Source organism: Microtus ochrogaster, chromosome 7, assembly GCF_000317375.1.
Source record: "Microtus ochrogaster isolate Prairie Vole_2 chromosome 7, MicOch1.0, whole genome shotgun sequence".
NCBI lineage: Eukaryota > Metazoa > Chordata > Mammalia > Rodentia > Cricetidae > Microtus > Microtus ochrogaster.
Genome location: NC_022014.1, coordinates 73436115 through 73442908, shown reverse-complemented (window position 1 = coordinate 73442908; position 6794 = coordinate 73436115). Strand labels below are relative to the sequence as shown.

Sequence of the window (6794 nt, the reverse complement as noted above, 5' to 3'; positions counted from 1 at the left end):
AGGAGTCAAGGGAACATGAACTGGTGGGAGGAGTCAAGGGGACAGAGGAATGGTGGGCGGAGCCAACTGAACAGAGGACCAGTGGGGAGGAGTATGGGCCTGAAATGAAATGCATTTAGATTTTATTGGCATCATCTCTTTGATTATCTACTTGTCCCTTAACATGGAGATATTCATACATACACTCAGTGGTATAGGGTTAAGTGTTAACTAAAATACTCCGAGTAAAATCCTACTTTAAATATTCAACACATCAGAGCCACGTGTATCACATAGAGCCAAGTTTTCTAATCGTGGGTGGTGAGCGGGTGTGCTGTGGAACTGTGGTGGTTACGAAAAGCTGGCAAGTAGTAAAAGATCTTTGAGCACAAAGCAAACTGGAAAGTTAATTCAAAGGCAAACTTATAATGAAACTGAGATGTCGCTGGTGGCACTCACCTGTTGCATGGGGTGGCCATCACCACAGCCTTGGTTCTGAGCACACAACACGCACTCTTTGTATGGCACATGCCATCACATACCACGAAACACCAATGACCGGTGCCTGAGGCACCTTGGATCCAATCTGAGACTACTCCATATTCACGCTGATGTGCTTGCACTAAACATACAAACCTTTCTGGTTTTATAGAAACATAATGGTTTCACGATGGGAAACAAGGCTTCAATACTCTCCTACTGTTCTTCCTTAGTGTTTAGTATTCAGGTGGTGTGAACTGCATTGAAATGCTTAATTTTTGAAAACTGCTGTTTGCACACTGGCTTGACTTTCAAAAAACAACAGTTAAATAATTTCCAAAATGTTCTGAAATGGCCCTAAATATAGTCCTGTTGCTTTGTAAGGCATGGTTATAGCAAGTGGCATTTTCGTATTGATTGCTAAAATAAAAATACTGACCAACTCTGAAAAACATTAAAGACACTCCACATATTGCAGTAGCAAATATTCAGCCCTGATTAAACTGTTTATGTTAAAAATTCGCAAGCACAACCATCTCATTAGTATACAATTTTGCTTTAAATCATTAATCAATAATCAAATTCTACATATGCAAAGAAATTATCTTAAAATAAAATGATTTATTATCGGTAGATGTCTGAGACATATTCCCCTTAAGTACCTATATACCTGAGATTAGATTTAAAAATTTGTTGAATAAAAATTGGTCATGAGTGGAGAAAAAGTCTAAGAAGCTTTGATACAGACAATAATGCTACAGGGATAGGAATGAAACCCTTTCATTCAAGAGCACCAAATTATTCAATTACTTTTACTATTTGTTCCTATAATTGTTTTTTAAGTGGAATATGGTTCTGGTAACCCACAAAATTTGTAGAACCTAAAAACCCACAAATATTACATGATCCCCTCTCTGCTTCAGTAGGTGAACGAAAGGTCTAGGGAGGCGAAGTGACTCGTTCTCAATCACAAAGAACTCAGGTCCCCTGACTCCCATCTGGGCACACTTTTGGTTCTACCAGGCCAAGTCAGGTGGCATTTCTTCTGTGCATAGGGAACATTCTATTCTGGGATTGTCTCAGGACCCAGAGGTTTGCTGACTTCGTGTTTTCATTGTCTCCTCCTGGGCATTAGTTTTTGTTATCTGTGCTCTGGATTGGTGGAAATGAGCTGAAGAGAAAGGTGTGTAACTAACCAGTCACTGAGAAAGGTTCTTTCTCGAAATAAATGCACCAAGAGTAAGAGATGCCGAGACACATGTGGTTAAGACGATTAAGCACACAGAACAAACAGAAGGTGCAGACAGGGGACACAGGCACTACCCTTACAAAGAACAAACTACCTAGCAATTCAAGTGTCTTTGGATGGTGAGTCACACCAGAACTGCCTGCAGAATAACTCAAGAGAAACAGAGGGAAGGAGGGAAGAAGAGAAGATGAAAGGAAGAGAGAGAAGAATCACTTGCCACCCTAGTTAGGGTTAACTGTCAACTTGACAAACCTACAATCCTCTGAGAGAAAAGCCTTAATTTAGGGATTGCTTAGATCAGATTGACCTGTAGGCATGTCTGTGGGAAACTGTCTTGATTATTAATAACGTAGGAGGGCCCAACTCACCGTGGGTGGTGCCGTTCCTAGACACGTGGACTTGGGTTAGATGACAAAACTAGTTAAGCATTAACCTGTGACTGAGTGAAAGAGTGAGCCAGAGAGCAGCTTTCCTCTATGATTTCTGCTTTCAAGTTCCTGGTTCACTTCCCACCCTGACTTCCCTCAGTGATGGACCATGACCTGGAAACGCAAGTCAAATAAATCCTGGTTCACTTCCTGCCCTGACTTCCCTCAGTGATGAACCACGACCTGGAAGTGTGAACCAAATCAATCCTTTCCTCCTCGGAGTTCCTTGGGTCAGAGTCTCTTATCACAGAGGAGCAGAAAGGAAATTAGAACACTTGCTGGCAGCTCCTTTTTCCCTACCCTTCTGCAGTACGCTTTTATCCCTTCTGCTGAAACCAAACACACGTATAAAATAATGAAGACAAAGTAGGAATACAAACACAGATATGAATGTCAATCTAAGACTTTCATGGCAAGTCCCTCCTTACTTCGCAAATCGTTTCATGTTGGCTTAACTGAAGGCTTTTCTGGGCTAACGTTAAACATGAGACTGGGAGGGGAGAGAGAACAAAACTAAAGACTTGTGCGGATGTCACATACATGTACGTGTACTGCTTCCGAGCAGGCGATTTCCCTTCAGAGAATTGGCGTTGGAGGTCCTTCTGTCTATGTGTTGCTTTCATTGGTTAATGAATAAAGAAACTGCCTTGGCCTTTTGATAAGGCAGAACTTGGGCAGGCAGGGAAAACTAAATGGCATGCTGGGAGCAAGGAGGAAGAGCCAGAGTTAGGAAGCCACCATGGATGGAGCAGCCTCCTGAATCTTTGCCAGTAAGCCACTGCCACATGGCAATATACAGATTACTAGAAATGGGTTAAACTAAGATGTAAGAGTTAGCCAATAAAATGTTAGAGCTAATGGGCCAAGCAGTGATTTAATCAGTACAGTTTCTGTGTGTTTTTTTCAGGGTTGTTATTTCGGGGCTAAGCTAGCGGGGCGGCTGGGACAAACAGGCGGTCTTCCTGTTACAGAGAATCCTTTCGGAAGCATCAAGTTTCTAAAAACTCATTTCTCATTGTTTTGAGATTTATTTGTATATTTTTTTTAGTTATGTGTAGGTGTGTTATCTGTGTAGGGGTGGGTATGTACACATGATTACAGGTACCTGTGGAGGCCAGAAGAGGGTGTCAGATCCTCTGGAACCAGAATTACAGGTGGCTGTGAGTCATCCAACATGTGTACTGGGAGCCTGAACTCAGGTCCACGGCGAGAGAAGCAAGCACTGACAACTTCTGCATCATCTCTTCCGCCCCTGATTTCTCATTCTGTCAAAGCTGGTGTTTCTTTGGCTATTACAATGTGTTTGCTCAAATTGTCACAGCCCTCTCAGAGGAAGACAAATGCAACTTAAAATGCATGATGAATAATAAGATCTTCTGCAACTATTTAACACCCTTCCTTGGTAAAAAGTAGCGAGGGAAAAAGAATTATTATTTGTGGTTCCCTCCATTTCCTTGCCAATCAGTGAAGTCATGAAATAGAACTGCTTCCAGATCTAATACCTTCTCTTCTAAACCATGGCATGGCAAACTGCAGCCTGTGACCCAGCTATGGAAGACTTTCAGGGGTTTAATAATTCTACAACATTCTATAAAAATACCCAACAAAGGGCATACAACTGATGCCACTATGGCCTGATGTAGCCCCAAATAGTTCCTCTCCAGCTTTCCCAAATGTTTGCTGCCCCTGACTCTGTACTCTGCTCACATTTAACCTCAACCTAATAGGACATGGTGCCATATTTCCACATAAGAAAGACGAAAACCAGATATTTGATGATTTTTATGGAGATACATAATTGTCAACTACACTGAGTCTAGAACTCATGTCACCTGATCCTCAACTTTGACCTGAGAAGGTAGAGAAGACAGAAATAAGAAAGTTGGGTAAAGTGCTTTATCCAAGCCATGATTCCTGTGCCAATAAGGCTGAATCAAGGAACGGGTTCCCGATACTCGGGCCTCTGATGAAAATGACTAATCCACCCAAGCCCCGGGCCTCTGGGTTCATCAAGTCTGCCAAAAGCATCAAAGGATAGGGCCAAGACCGACAGCTCAGGCTGGATTAGCTGACACTGTGCTCCCTCTGTTCAGGGTTGGACACATAAGTTTGCCTGAGGGGGTGAACCTCCACAGGAGGCTAAAAGCCGTGGGTGGATATTCTTGTCGATTATTCAATATCTTATTCCTCTGGGGGAAAGAACCAAACTTAGTACAAAATTCTTTCCCTGGAAGACCAAAGGTATTTCAAAGGTCGCCTAAGACTTGTATTTCATATGTATACCAGTGATGACCTAGTTTGATAATTATTTATTTATCTACAACTCTATGCAAGGAAACAGGTACATGAATTATTCGTTAATTTCATTAAACACTCACCTGCTAGGCAAGTAATCAGCTCACTGCTTACTATCACACGTATTATTTATGTTATTAAATACCCACCTGTTTTGTAAGTGATCAGCCCATTGATTAATATTACATTTATTATTTGTTTATCGTAGTAAGCACTCTCCTGAGTCAAAAACATTACTGGGTCATCTATACAAAACAGCTTCTTTAACTTTTATGATACTCATAGGTACTATATCTCTACTTCGGTGGGAATAATTGACATCAAAAGACATAAAATGATCTAAGATTATTCAATAAGAAAATGAGGCTGGGTGGTGGTGGCGCACACCTTTAATCTCAGCACTTGGGAGGCAGGGGTAGGAGGATCTCATGAGTTTGAGGACAGCCTGGTTTACAAGAGCTAGTTCCAGGACAGCCAGGGCTGTTACACAGAGAAACCCTGTCTCAAAAAACAAAACCAAACAACAACAACAAAATGACATTGGAACCCAAAGCTATACCATAATGACTTCTCAAGAAAGAGGTCAAGGAACCTAGCTTACTAACCAAGAGCTGTTTGGTCTGATCTTACATATTGCTAAGAAGACAACTGAGCCTCCAATAGCACTAGGTTTATAAGCTAGCTTATATGCCGAGAAGCTATGCCACAAAACTAGACAACTTGAAGCTACCTTTCACCAGGCAACTATTATAGCAGACCAAGAGATGAGGACATGTAATCTTGATAGTGATCACACCAGTCAGTCCCAGGCTTTTACAAAAGAAACCAAAGCTTGGTGCAGCCAGAAATCCTGCCTAAACTAAGGTATTCAACTGGAGAAGTTTGGAGTCCAAACAGACACTTAACCATGAAGCTAGCTGGAGGATTTTGCACACAACACCTAACACTTGAATGGTTCTACTGTTTCACTTCTCAAGGGAATAAGAACAACTCCCCACCACACACACCAAGTGTCTTGTCAAGCAAGGTTAAATGAACTGATAGTTATTATCATAGAGTTGACTTGGAACTAGTTACTACCAGTCAAGGGAGGGGACAACTCAGAATCCTGAGGCAAAGACAGCCTGGCGCCAATGACACAAGAATGAGTACATGGGGGCTGGAGAGATGGCTCAGTGGTTAAGAGCATTGCCTGCTCTTCCAAAGGTCCTGAGTTCAATTCCCAGCAACCACATGGTGGCTCACAACCATCTGTAATGAAGTCTGGTGCCCTCTTCTGGCCTGCAGACATACACACGGACAGAATATTGTATACATAATAAATAAATATTAAAAAAAAAAAAGAATGAGTACATGATGAATCCACACAGCAGACTTAAGGAATGGCACCAGGTCCCAGGTTCTCTGCACCTACCGCAGCACAGCAGGGATGGGAGAGAGGCGTCCGGTCCATATCAAAGATTGCCTCGAAAATTACAAAAGGCAGAAGCTCTATCTTTAGAGGTACAATGCTCTTGAGTTTACACAGTGAAGCAAAACCATCCAGTAAAAGAATGTTCTACTCCAAGAAGTGACAGCCTAGAAACCTCTTCTGTCCTTGTTTGGGTTCGAGACCATTTGTTTATACCAAGAAATGCTTTCAAGTTTCGTGAAGTACAGAAATTGGCAAATATTAGAAATGGGAAAATCGTAAAATTTTAAAGGAAAGGATTGTAAGGCATCTGAGTGGTTGGCATAGGATAAAATATATCTTTTTTTTTTTTAAATAGCTAGGGATCTAAAGTCAAGCCCCATATGCCAGGTAAGTGCCTTAATACTGGATTATATGCTCAACTCACTATAAGAATATAGGTTTAGGAACTGGGCATGGCCTGTTACTCACCATTACTCATAGCAGTAAGGGAGAGAGGCAGTGGGATCTCCATAAATTCAAAGCTAACCTGGTCTACACAGCAAGTTCCGGGTCAGCCAGGATTGCAAGTGAGACCCTATGTCAAAACAAAGTAAACAAACAGAAAACAAAAACGAAGACTATACCTTCAGGAAAATGTATAAGGATAGAAAACAACAAAATCGAGAACAAAAAAGAGCAGTAAAATAAGAATTGTTAAGGAAACCAGTAAAATTGCTGGGCCTGGTGGTGCATGCCTTTAATCCCGGCACACAGAAGGCAGATGAAAGAAATAAAAGAAGCTGGGAGGAGGTGCCACACACCTTTAATTCCAGCACTTAGGAAGCAGAGGAAGGCAGATCTCTGTGAGTTCAAGGCCAGCCTGCCCACAAAGCAGGTTCCAGGGCAGTCAGGACTGTTACACAGAGAAACCCCGTTTCATAAAATCGAAAAAGAAAGAGAGAAGGGGGGG

General features: G+C 41.9%; 1 protein-coding gene across 1 annotated transcript in view; it reads right to left on the bottom strand.

Moving 5' to 3' along the window:
- Nucleotides 1–6794, bottom strand: part of Map2k6 (mitogen-activated protein kinase kinase 6) — a 126559-nt gene that overhangs the window by 29709 nt on the left and 90056 nt on the right. The window lies entirely within an intron of this gene.